Genomic DNA, 14904 nt, shown 5'->3' with positions numbered 1-14904 from the left:
CTCCAAGACTTTTGTTTTCCAGTATCTGTCTAATACTCTGGATTGTGATATTACTAAATAATATAGCTTCATTTCTTTTATTTTGTTGTCAGTTGATGCTACGGTTATTAAAGTCTTTGACTGGCAAATCTCAAAGTAGGAAGAAGGGGCTACAATGACATGGTGACAGCTTCTTTGTAGTAGTGATTATACTGTTTCTCACTGCTAGCAATGTTTTGCTGTTCTTGTTTCTTTGTTGCTGTTTTTTTGAGAAAACAGAAGCACATATCTCACGCGTCTTAATTTCACACTGTGCAAAACCCCACCGTAACAAACAATAACATCATCATATCAATAATCAGTAACTCAGCTAGTGTTCTAATTAAGAAATTGTTAACATAAAGACATGAAAATGGTAAGGCATTGCACATTTCCACTGCAGAACTGTCATCATAATCAGAGTACAACTGTATAATTTTAAACTGAATGTTTATTTTCATAACCATTTACAAAAAAAGAGAAATACTTAAAATTTTATGGTAAAACTAAAGCTAACAATGTGTCACCACGGCATAAATTAATAAAAGATGTCCTCCCTAGTCTTCACAGTAAGTTTTAGCTTACCACTGAGGTGTCCAGCCTGCTTCTCTATTTTTTGACTCTCCCTCCTTTAATTGTATTGTTTTCAAGCAGCTGTTTTTTTGGCAACAAAGCTTCAAAAACCCCCCACTGCACAGCACTTACTCAGCACCAAGAAGCAGACAGATGCAGGCGGTGATGAGCTGGTGAACATAGTGGAGCATTTAGCAGCTAAAGAGACCGAGATTTCCCTGGGGAAACAGTGGAGACCAAAAACATAGCGTAAGAGAGAGAGAGAGAAGATTATATTCAGCTAGCTGTAGAACTGTAAATGAATAAGTGCTGCTCTGAAACTGGATGTGTAAATGAGAAGTTGTTAATAAGTCTACTCACTACCGTGAGTGGTTTAAACAAACAAAACACAAACAAACAAGCCGAGATTATTGTTGCATTGGTTTTAGATCGCTTAGTGCAACGCGGCTTTAAATGCATAGTACCTGTTAACAAGGCAATTTACAAAGCTGTCCAAGGGATGTAAAAAGGCATTAGGACAACATACAGACCATAAAAAGGTGTTGACCAAGACATCATGTAAAATATCAATTTACATGTATTGTTAGATGTCTGATAATCATTATCTTCATGTAGCACTTTGGCATTTTCTGTCAAGAAGTAGAGACAGTGTGAATATAGCTCCATTTTCCATCATCCAACATCCATTTTCTTCTGATATATTCAATACAGAATTATGAATTACTCTCATCCCCACCTACGGTCAGATTAGACTTGCCATTTAATCTAATTGGTGTTTCTAAATTGGACTGTAAAAGCAAGAGAGAGAACTGAAAAATGCAAACTCAGGCCCCAGGTGGGATTTTAACCCAGGACCTTCTTGCTGTGAAGCATTGTTTTGGAAATGAAACATGAACATGAACTGGAAGAAATTTGCTGCAGACATTTTTAGTGTGTTATCTTCTGTAACTTTCAAAGAAGTGACTTTGTGGTAAAAATTGATATTTCCCTCCAAGTGCACTAAAAGCTCAATGAAAGAAATCCTCCAAGTGGCAAAATATTGTGAGGGCATTAAAGCAATTTAGAGTTGGTGACATTTTTGACAAATAAGCAAGCTTTGCAAAGACATTCTGGCAACATAAACCAATGAATAATTAAATCTTATAGGCAGCTGTAATAAAGTGAGGGTTTTTTTTTTTGTGTGCTAAAGCATCTCATTCCTGTTAGCTGAAGCCACTGAGAACTAGAAAATAATTAGAAAGCAATATATGGTTCTACCTGTCTATTTAGTCACGTCCCTTTTATTCTTCTCATTACCTTAATGATCTATGTGTGAAGATGTTGGTAAAGTTGGGGCTGTATGCTATATAAGGTGGCGAGCGAAACATTTGTCACTTCAACTGTTTAAATCTATCTATCTATCTATCTATCTATCTATCTATCTATCTATCTATCTAGGCTACTTGACAGTTTGAACAACAACAGGATAATTTGAAGTACTATGGAAATGTTTACAGTTGCAAACTGCTGGAGTGATGCAGGGCAGACTTATGATGCACTTTAGTATCACCTGCTGTTATTGCTATACTACATTTATACTGAATGGATGTTGGAAATCAGCCATGATAGCTCATGAAACATCTGCCTATATATTGCAGAAGGCTGTTAGAGAAATCCACAAAGACCAGTAAACCTCAGAGCAAGCAGCACAGTTTTTTGTGACGTATGTCTAAATGAGTCATTTCCCTCTACTGCACTGCTACAGATCCCAGGTTTCCTATCCATCCATCAATCCATCCATCCATTTTCTTAATCGCTTTTCCGATTTAGTCTGTCTCAACTGTCATATGGCAAAAGGCATGGTAGGTCCTAAGCAGGTGTCCAGTCCGTCACAGATCATAAGGTTTCTCACCAGCCAAATCCCCCTTCAACACAGTCAAATAACAGATTTGAATAGTACTTGCATATGTGCACTGATAAAAATGTTGGTGACGAGAATCTTTTTTTTCCATTCCTTATCTACTGATAATATATAAACGGTGAATTTCCATTTTTAAGTATGAAAATTTGGCAGTCAATAATCTTGGTAGCAAAGAGTCTTGTGAAACTGTAATAGATATACTGCTGAGTATTTCCTTTGTCATGAGTGCAAATTTATCACACTGTCTTTCTGCTCTCAACGGCATATCTTGCCTGGCAGTTCCAGCTTTCTAAAAGAGCCAGGCACAATCTAGAAATTTTGGGGGTTAGGGATAAACCATTAATTCAATGAATTTGGTCCATTAGCTTCCTGCTTCCTGCCAAACCTTTAATAAAATACCCAGGGACTCGTAGTCAGAAGTTGCTGTTAACTTTCCAAGGCAGCCTTGCCCTATTTAAAAGCGAGATTTATTATTTTAATTTCAAGCTTAGTAGGCTGTTCCTCAAGTTGTTTCGTTTAAGAGAGGATCACTGTTGGGCCGTTTGACAGATGTTTTCAGTCCAAAAAAAACCTGTCATGTCAAGGTGATTCCATATTCCCCACCATCTGTTGTTGAAGTCACTGGGAAAAAACTATTCAGGGCTTTTAATTCTTAATGCATCCTATCTAACTACAAACCTCGATTCAAGTACCTGGCTATGCAAGCTGTTGAACTCTATAGTAAACATTGCATTTCCTGTTTATTTTGCAATTTGTATTACTACTTGCTTTGAGTATGTCTAACGTCACACCTGGAAAGACTGTTTGGCAGCGGCCGTGTGAAGAGTGGAAAGGAGGACTCAAATGCAGCACTTACTCAGATGTGAAGGCGATTTATTGATAATACCAAACATAAAGTGGAGATGGCAAAACAGAACTAAGGATGAACTAAACTGGGCGAAACTACACAAAGGAGTGGCAAACCTGAACATGAAGGGAGAACAGCAGGGAGAGCACGCAGGGGATTTCACAGGGTATGAACACAGACGATGCGACGAGGAGCAGAGGAAAACACACACTATAAGTACACAGAGAGACACTGGGAAATCACACACAGGTGGGGGAAACAGCTGGACCTGATTAACCTGACGAGACAGGGGAACACTAACACCAGGGACCAATAGAGGGAGCACAAACCCAGAACCCAGTATCTAAAATCCCAAACACAAACCATCCCAAAACAGCCACGAATAATAATGAAAGTAATAACAATAAAGAACATAAACACAAAGTCACTGAGTCATGGCCACAGGACCATGACACCAAAGGAATAAATAGTTGGGGACAGACTGAAACAATATTAGAGGTCAATAATTAACTCCCAGTTCTGTAGGGTAACCATATATGTATCATGATTTGCTGTGTGACAGGCAGGAGAAAGGACCAAAATGCAGGACTCGAACATGTAAACGTAACTTAAAACGGCAACTTTATTGCTGAAACTTGTGAAAAACTGGAAACTAAGAATTAACGCTAGGAAATTAGCAAAGTTGGAAACGAAAACTACTAGGATACAGGGAGCACAGAGACAACACACAGCATGGAGAGGGTACGACGTGGCAAAAAGTGTGGGGAAGACTGGGGACTAAAATACACAGGAAGGATCATGAGAGGATGGGGAACTGGAGGAACCCAGCTGGGACTAATCAGACATAATGAGACAAGGGAAAGCAAAACTAGATACACTGATGTTGGACAAAGACTAACAAAATAAAACAGGAAACACACAGACCGAAACTCAGACTCAGGACACCTAAGCTTAACACAGTAACTGGGGAGACATTGGGAACATAGCGACACGGGTGACTAGACATGAAACATGGGATACAGGAAAAGCATAGAGTAAACATGAGAACAGAGACTAAACACAGGCTAAGATAACTACTAAGGGAGGAAGGACTACAATCACTAAAGAAAACAAAAACTATGAACAACAATAATCAAATAATATAATCAAGTCTGAAATAGACCCAGTACCATGACAATATGTTGTTAAGGGTGTCACTATATAAAATTTTGTTACATGTTATGATTTTTGTGACCAAAAAAACCACTAACACCTTTAGATCATTTAAAACAGAGGTAAAAATATTTGGTTTTTTATGTGTTTTGTCTGTTTTTTGGCAAATGAAATACAATCGAAACACAATACAATAAGTGGAGAGACCATGTTGATGTACAAAAACAGAAATCATACAAAGAGTAACGTGTAACATTGTATGACTGTGTAATGTTCAAGTACTATGGCCATTATCAGTAGTGACATATATCTACACCCCTAGGGCTGAGCTTTATCAGTGCTAAGAGTCAAGGTTACCTACACTACAAGTGCAAAAGTACAGGGCTTATTGACAAACCTGTCTAAACTGAACAGAACTTTTTTTTTTGCATTGAGTTGTTGATGACATACAAAAAAAAAGATAGTAGATGGAAGCAAACCTTTGTTTGATGGCAAAAAATTATAAAGAAATAAAATCACGGACGGAGAGACAGCCAGAGGCAGACAGATGATTATGAACTATTCATAAAGTTGGTGGAATCTACAAGTTTATCTTACAGGTGGGTGTCACTGACTTCAGTCCTCCAACTGCACAAAAAAATATACATAACGACAATGAATATCATTATTAATTTGTAGCAACCGGACAATGATCAAAGTCATATTTTGAAAAAGCTTTCACTCCTTAAGAAGAATAACTTTCTTCTTATACATGTGTGAGAAAATCAGTTTGCCGGTTTGATTACTAATCTGTTATTGATCAGTTCTTTTGTATGGCACTTGTATTTTTCAGGTTTGCAAAGCCTGCCCACTATCCTTCTTGGCTTGAACAATTCCTATATGTTTATTTGTTTTTATCAAAATGGGCTTTTTCAGCAATGCCCTACAAAAATTTTAAAGTATGGAAGTAAGGTAATACCATGATCCCCAAGCATACTATATAAAAAAATGTGTTTTTGTCTCAGTGCTAAAAATCTGGTAGTGTCAGTTATGTAAACATATATAAGCAAGTAGCTCTCACTAAATCATTCCTTATCAGAAGCTCGTGGTCCTCGCAGTACTGAATGCTAAACTGTCAGGCTTTGTGTTGTTTTCTTTAGTAGCTCTGATTTTCTCTCATAATCCAGATAAATGTAGGTTAGGTAGCATGCAGGCTTATGCTACAAAGATGCGCTCCAGCTTCCCTGTGATCTTGAACATTTACATATTTACATTATGAAACATCCTTTACATTTATTAACACCCTGCAATGCTGCTCACTATTCATGATGAGGAATGACTGTTGGATTTAGGATTATATGTGATACCATTTTGTAGAGTGCTACAGACTTTTTTAGACACATATTTCACTAGCTGAGATTTTGAGTGAAGCCATTTTTGACTCACAGGGATTGATCAATAACCCTATCATATCCTGGCAGCGCCGTTAAAGCAATAAAACCAAAATTGCCCAGTACCAGAGTAGTGTTTTTGATCTTGTTTGGGAACCACAACTTGCAATCCTGTAACAGTTTTAAACTCATTGTTCATGCCACACACACACACACACACACACACACACACACACACACACACACACACGTTACTTAGTTAGTTTGAAAACTCCAGAGATGTTTTTGCAAGACAGTCTCCTCAGTGTCTACAGTTCAGTATCATAGCAACAAAAAGCAGGTATGCATCTACCTGCACTGTAATAACTCTTGATTTTGTTAAACCTTTTACACAGGGAACTGGAATGTCAAATGATATATGTGTGCACAAACAAACATCTCTTAAAAGATATACATAGTATTTACATGTAAAGAACTGTTTCTCCTTTTATTAAGTGTTATCATTTATATCATTCTCCAATTGTTCAATTATAAAGCCTGCTTGAGGGCATTTTAGTTCCATTAAAAATGGTTTGCTCCCTAACGGACCTTGCTCTGTTGCTCTGAGATGGGCCACTCATATTACGAATTGTGCCACACATCACCATGTGCCAAAGGGGAAGTGAGGGATTGGTCTGCAACCGTGAGTCTGAGAAAAAAAGATGTTCAACATGAGCAAACCTGAAAACCTAATAACACCATTTTATTCCTTTTGGCACATCTATATTTGTGTAACCCAGTAATCTCGGCACTGATGTGTGAAAGCACTAGCTGACTGGCTCAGTTTAACAGGCTTCGCAGTAGGCATATTGGGTGTGGGTCAGATGCCTGCAGGCTGCTAATGATTAATGAATTCTATCACTGTGATTTTGGGAATATGGTCACACAGACAGAGGCAGTCTGTCAACTCCAGCCTGGTCGACTTGCTGCAAAATTAACTTAAAATGTTCTTTGAGTGTCCCGTTTAGGAAGAACTTACATGACAAAAGAAAAAAGATCTGCACTGTTGTTGAACTGATCAACAGCCCTCATTGCTAATTGTTTAGATAAAAATACACATAAGTAGATAAATGTCAGGTTCCCAATATTAAATAATGAAAGCTTAAATCCACAATCATTACTGGCCTATATGTTGTCCAATGATAATTCAACAAATATGTTCCTCCCTAAACAAAAAGAAACCTCCACAGTACCCGGGCACTTTACAGTCATTGATTTGAACTCCTCTGTATACCAAAGTATTCCTCAGCAGCTATTGACTTGACTTAAGTCACACTAGTGAAGCCCATCAACCTTGGATACACTTTGGAAAAACATATTTGCACGTACAGGGGTGTGGATCTTGGACTGGAAGCTCATTATAAAAGAATTACTTGCTGAGCAGCAAGAATGTTAGGAGTAATTAGTGCCAGACAAAGTTATATATGTGATCAGGTTGAATTCAAAAGTTTAAGACCACTTGAAAAATGGCAGAAAATACAAAAATTTTGAGCAGGTGTAAAACAGCCTATTTCAGTTTAAGCGTTGTTTTAAGTAAACTGCATGCTCAAAATAATGTTTTGTCTCACTCCCATATATAGATAGATATATATGATTCATGTTATGCACAAGATATCTCATGGTTTAATTGCTTAACAGAAAGGCAGGTTTTGTCATAGTGACATAATTTCCACAGTGTGAAGAAGAAATAAATTGAATTGTAAACACATTTGTTACATAGAGACCAAAACAGGATTATTTCAGTCTCATTGAGCAACCACTGATTTAACTAAAAATGTGTTTGGAAATCGAAAAAACTTTAAAATATCAGTGCCCTACAGAAATGTCAAACACAGTTATAAGGCCACCTTCTACCGCAGTTGAATTTTAATTAGATTTTGATCTGTACACACACACACACAAAGATTAACATGGCAACAATCCAATAATTTTTAACATTTTTTTCTGTTATGAATCCTGATACACATTGATTCCTGTTATTACTATAATACTATAATTTTACAGTGTTTATCTTCAAATAAGCATTAAAACACAACTGAATAGAGAACATGTCCCCTGTCACCCTGAACTGCTAGTTTCTTATCTGAGCATTGAAAAACATGTCACTGTTCACTTCTAGCTTTTTTGACATTGCATTGACTATATACCATGTTATTTTCTATAGCACATACCCCATGAATGATTAGATGAAACAACAATGACCAATATGTCTCATATTTCAACATTACTTATTAAAAATATCCTGCTCATATTAAATGCCGAGTTCAAAAGAAAACACTTAAACCATTCTTTAGCGATGAATGAAATATGGGCATCTTACCAACCTGACACTAAATGGCAAAAATGAATGCCACATTATGACTCTATGCATCAAGAGGACAGTCAGTTAATGAGTAGAAAGCATATTTAATAAAGTGAACGGAAGATAAACAAAGGCACATCAGTGGGCTCTGTAGTGCCATAAGTAGCATGCACTCATATATCAGTTTATTTATGTATTTATTTATCTTGTGTGGGAAAGTGCTTCAGCCGTGTTTATGTCAGTAAATACAGAAAACAAAACATACTGCTTAAAAAATGTTGCTCCTATGCCAAAATATTATGCTTTAAAACCAGAAAGAGGTGTGAAACGAAAGTAACCGGAGTCGGCCATTCCTATGTCATAACAGATTAGTCCACATGCAGCCCAACCTCCTCAAACTCCCACACACACTCTGCTTCTCTCAGATCAAATTTTTATTCCTTGGTGTCTTATATGCCACAGATTTTTGCTTGGGGACTTCTTGGCTTTTAAGCAAACGCAAAGCTGTGGAAAAACCTCAACCTTAAAAAATGTGCATTTTAAAATATTCAGTCTTCCTGAAAAAAAATATATAATAATTTGACCTGGTTAATGCTGCTTTGGCATGGGTTTTGTTTCTTTCACCAATAAAGAAGAGCGTTATATATTCACCTCTGTATTAAAACGAAATGCCTTTGGCTGAGATGGGATTCCATCCAAAGCTGTCACACTGCATTCACAGGCTGATGGCAAAGTCTCAAATTATATTATCTATATGGTAATGTAGATGCCATTTTAAGCACACTGGGTGCTTAGATGAAGTAAGAGCATATTTGAGTGGAGAATATAATAAAGTGCATTGACCACAAAAAGCAACCGCACTCTAAGTACATCTTAAACATTCAAGGCTCACAACAGCCTACCTTTGTTATTTTGTGTAAGGTAAAATGAACAATACATTCTAAATACACTCTTAGTAGACAGTTAAAGGACTGTGAACTAGCATAATTAAATACACATACAGTACTGTGTAACAGCCTTGAGGCACCCCTCATTTCCTTATATTTTGCTTGCAAGGAGCCAGACTTTCTTCTTTATCTTTAAAACTGATGTTGGGCAACATTCCTCTGGGCCTTTTCTTTCTTTGGACATTCTTTTGGCTGCTTTTTCCAGTTTTTCTTAGGACACTTGAAAAATTCTAACAGTTAACACAGTTTGACATGCAAAAATAGTATTTTTTGCACCAACAAGGTAATTTCCAAAGAGTATTAGCTGGAAATTGAATATATCATATCTCAGCATGGTGTGTGGTGGGTCATTAAAACATTTTAGCATACTAGTGAAGTATAGGATGAAATAAGTGTCAGGGCCAACAACAATCTACAGCAGACAAACCTTAGCTGAAGGTCATTTGCTTAAGAAATAGGAAAAGATCCAGAAATGACACAAGACCTGAATGATGCGTGTGGCTCTTCAGTTGATCCGTCTGGTGTTTGGGGATGCCTCATCAGAAATGATCCCAGTGGAAGGGTGGCTGCCAAAAGACCATTCTTAATGATTGAAAACAAGGAGAAAAGACTGGGGTATGCCAAATTATACAAAAAAACTCGACTGAAAATCAGTGCCAGCAGATTTTAGAAAATAAGAATCACATTTTTTTTTGCTTCAAATCATCATCAAGATAAAACAGCATAACAGTGTGTGACTGCAGCCATCTGTAAAACATGGTGGAGGCTATGTCACAGTTTGGTTTGGGGCGTCATTTCAGACAGTAGTGTTAGGATCTTGTCAGAACTGATGGAGTTATCAATTCAGAAAGTACCATCAGTACATATCATCATTTTGATTTTGTCTGGAAAGCATTTGATTACCTGAGAAGAAAAACATACAGTTGAACACTTAGAGTCATGTATTGGCCTCCTCAGAGCCCGGACCTCAACATTATTGAGGGAGTGTGAGATCATTTTGACAGAAAATAAAACAAAAGGCAGTCAATATTCAAAGGATTGTTACGATTGTAAAAACGGTTTTTTCCTTGTGTAATTCCACGTGTCTTTGCACATTTCAACAAACTGACACATCTATGTTCAAATTTCCTGATAAAATACAAAGACATGAGGGTTAGCTCAAGACTTTTTCACAGTACAGAATTTGGCACATTTTTGGTAGGCTGCGCAGAAACCATACTATTACTTTATTTATAAACATCTCAGAAGTTGCAAAAGTTTCCAGACAAATAGTTGAATTCCTGATGTTGTTTATCAGGATGCATGCTCTGTGGTTCCAAAGCAGCTTGGGATTCCAGCTGTGCAGCCAACCCCTGTATACAATATTAACCAATGAGATATCTTTGTGCTATTAAGTCAGCCTGTGTGAGGGATGTAAATTCTCCTCAGATAACCTTTGCTTCAGATTTGTTGTAAAGAGACATCATTTTATCGTGTGCAGAGTAAATTGTCTCTGCTCAGTTTTAATTGATCAGTAATTTATTTGTCCAATTATGTTGGCTAGACCTGTGGTCGCTAAACATTTATCAAGCAAAAGGTACAATATGGTCAATAATGCAGTCAGCTCATTGTGCTCGCAATATTTTAACAATATCTTGCCATCAATATGTGGCTACACATTATTTTGGAAATAATCTCTATATCAAATTATTTGAAATAGATATTTTGTTACTAGCCAATGCTCTTCTCGTCAACACATACACACTTTTTCATAGTTTTGTGGGTTTTGTGTATTTGAGTGTAGGGTTGTTGTTAAATATATTAGGGTTTCTGATTGGATTTTTTCGCCTTGTGCTTGAAGTTTTGGATTCTGATTCAATTACTTTTTTCCTAATGGCTTTCCAAGTAATAAGTTGTTACTTTTTGAGACTGCATTTTGGTTTATGTTTCCATTGTTGTTCTAGTATACTGAGTTTTGCATTTATTATGATTGGACCACTGTGAGCAACATCAGATGTGAGCGCTGCATCGCATCTATCCAAGTTACATGGTTTATCAAAAGAATCAAATTACAGCATTTAAATTTCTGTTAGAATACTTTTAGTTAAGTAAAAAGTAAAAATGACAAATCTGTGTAGGTCATTATTGGAAGTCTAAATATTTAATTTTAACTATGGCAAAACATGAATTACCAACCAAACCAAGCCAACTATAAACTCCAGTTTTGAAACTTGTATTATGAGTATGAGCCAGTGTGCGAAGCTCTGGCTTTGCACTACTGTGGTCTGGGAGAGAGTCCTGTAACACTTTTCTGCAAAATACAGTATATAATGACATGATTATTTGCATCTCTACTACTCAAACTAGTGACAGTATTTAATGATCAATGAAAATTGTAAATAAATGACACTCGATGAGCATAAATCGGATTAAGAACTTACATTTCACCTTATTTTTCACTCCTAATCGGCCACACTATTTTGCTAGCTAAAACACCGGTTGCGGCGAATAAGGATGCTGTCATAGCCTGTCAATGACGTCGATTAGCTGCATTAATACATATGCAAATCGCATCATTGGCTGGAGCAGCCAGTCGCCGGTCACTCACTGACTCACATTGCAAAATAGCACATAATGAATTGTTATGTGTTTATTTTATTTTCAATTCAGGTTGGATTTTTTTTTTTTTACGCAGCGCAGACTTTCTGTGTGTGGAGAACATGTCAGTTGTGTGCAATTGTGCACGCGTGCAGCTTACAGGGAACAGTGGTAATAGTTTTTAGCTATGGTCACTCCCCAGCTGTCTAGTTCCCTATAAGCCCTCAGCGTGTGCGTAGTTTTCTCTTTCCTTTATCCTTTGTCCAGCTTTTACTAAGTTCCAGTGAACGTTTTGCTTTGTTCTGTGTATCCATGTGTTCTTCCACCTGTCTCGTTCCCACGTGACTTGCTGTGATTTTCGGACGAGTTATCCAGAACATTTGGCAGGTAATGACTATGTCATGGCTCATTGTAACTGTATACAGAAATTAGACACAAGGCTGAATGGACATTAGTATTACTATTAAATGATACAGGAATGACAAATTAAAGATCCCTTATAACCATGACTTGATTTTAGGTTTATTTTAAATGCAGTTTGTTTTTAGGAGGCTCATAACCACCCGTCAGGTTTAACTCCCTTCTTACCTGTCAAATTTAAAATGTTTTGTCAGTGACTGTGTACATTTTTCCTTTTTTATTCAGTGTGAAGTGGCTTTACTTTTCTCCCCTTAGGTTATTTTGTTGAATATGTTATTAATCTTAATCTCCTCTCCTACAAGCAATGGGGACATTTTTTTTTCTTTTACATAACTGCAGCCTTCATCGATGAGCACAACACTTCTCCAGAAACAGGGTTTCATAACGCTAAACTTTTACATCGGGTTGGTTGAGAATGATTAGATTTTAATCTAGAGTTTACTTCAGATATGGATGACTTATTAAGATTATAAAATAAATACACATAAGTTGCACATTACTGATGATAAACTGACATTCAGTCATGCAGTTTTTAGAGTCCAGAGCCCTGTTATAGAAAGTGAGTTCATCAAACTTGATGCTGATTTTAAACTCTGAATGGAATAACAGAGACACACTGGGTTTTTTGATTTAGAAAGGCTGATCAGAGTTGGTTCAGTCAGCTCTGAGTACATTCACCCAGAGTTATGTGTGAACGAATGGAGCTCCAATATCTTGATTGACCATTGCAAGAGGTAAATGAAAAGCAGAGATGGCATTTTAATCCAGTGGACCAAGGAACATGTGTGTGACAGTATGTATGCCGTGATGTTCAGATGCCAAAAGAAAAAAAGAATAAGAATAATTTAGGTGATTTAGATCCAAACTTTACATTTTCAGAGTTAGTCTGAGTCAGAGTTAGCTGAAGAAAACCTGAGAGACACCAGGTTAGGGTCACATTCTGTTAAGATAACTGACTCTGAGTTTCCCCTCATCCGAGGGATAACAAACTCTGAGATTTCACTAGACCTGTTTTCCAGAGTACGGCACATTCTTATACCACGACCACACAAAGTACCAATTCAATACCAGTATTAAATTAATTAGCTGTATTCATCACCGTGAGGAGGAAATGACTGTTGTTTAGTGTGTGAGGTCACATCAGGCTTGACTTAAACACTGGCTTCAAATAGTAAACTAATAACTTTTTATTAAAAAAGATTTTCTTGTTGTTTTGCTGTCATTGAGAGTTGCTAGGCTCCCTCTTCTCTTCCTCTGCTCTCTGTTTCACCCTGTTTTTTTTCCCTATTTATATCCCTCCCCACACACCAGGAGCACAGCAGATGATCGACAGCTGAAGTGTAGATTATGTTAATTGAGATGATGGAGGAGCAACTTATTATGTTGCTGCAGGTGCAATGAAAGCTTCCCAGCATGTGATAAACCTAAAATTCAAAAGTGAGAGAGTAACAGAGAAGCAGCAATGAGCGAGAGAGATAGCAGACCGTTTTCCCATCATTCTCAGCTAGCTTGGTCCTCTATTTGCACTTGTGTTGCGATAATTTAACAAACAATTGAAAGCAAGGAAGCAGAACTTTTTGACATAACAAGCACGATATATACCTCCACTTTGTTGACCCTTTTCTGTTTGCTCTCTTCTTGCTATATTAGCTTTGCTTCTATCAAGTGTAGGAGTGCCCCGCTGACAGTTTATAGAATAAGCATAGAATAACATTGACTATATCCACCTGCTGCAGCTATTTCAGTCAGTACTGAAAAAACTTTGTGTAGTGAACTGGATTGGTGCATCCCTAATACTGTTTTCTTTAAATCATTCATTCACAGTTTACTCAGCCATATCATCCATTTTTCTCTGCTTCTCCACAATTTGTGAGTCGATTTTAAGTTTCAGTGATTACTTGGTCCAGCAATGTCTGCCTGTTTACTACTTGTCTCTTTATAAGCCACAGTGGAGTTGTAATTCTATAAAGTCGGGCCTGCAAGTTTCTCTTGCTTGAAATTGAGGTATAAATAAAATTCTGTCCTTTAAACGCTCTTTCAAACCAGCTACTGGACAGCTTCCAGTAGCTGTCATGTTCCTAGTGCAGCTGCAATAGACTGTGAAAGTGGAATAAAATCTTCATCAATCATAGTAGATGGCCAATTTTGGTGTCAGCCCATCAGAAATGAAGAAAATGGGCTCCATCACAGACACACTATTTTAAACTGGTGTTGAACAGTGAGGTTTTTTTTTTTTTTTGGGGGGGGGGGGTTCTGCTGAGATCAAGAGGAATTCAACAAAGCTATTGTATCTTGGGATGCTTTGTGCGTCCTTGAAATTCCTTTCTGCTTTTATGAGTATTGCTGCCTTATAGCGAACAGGTATTGCTGAGTTTCGTGAAGCAAGTCAAATGCTTATTATCTGTTGCACAGATGCAGCATAAAAATATATGTTCATTTTTTATCTCATAACAAGCTTTTAAAGCACTGTAACGTTCCCATTAATGATATGCACTGCTGTGCGAATGGCAACGATTATCAACAAGAATTATCATCTTAAATATGCGCCTTCAGGAAATGCTGCACTTTTATTTCAAGCGTAATCCCTCCTTACAGAAGTGGTAATGGAAGGAGAAGTTATTGAGATGCTTTCTTATTAAGTATTTTAATCCCGACTGCCCTGGAACTGCTGCAGTGACATGCATAGATGTCATAAAAGGAAAGCACTGCCACTACAGGGAACAAGCAGGGCTGATGGTTGTGTTGCCAAAGCCTCATTT

This window comes from Aulonocara stuartgranti (genome assembly GCF_965226115.1).
Source record: "Aulonocara stuartgranti genome assembly, chromosome: 1".
Lineage (NCBI taxonomy): Eukaryota > Metazoa > Chordata > Actinopteri > Cichliformes > Cichlidae > Aulonocara > Aulonocara stuartgranti.
This window is presented reverse-complemented; position numbering follows the sequence as displayed.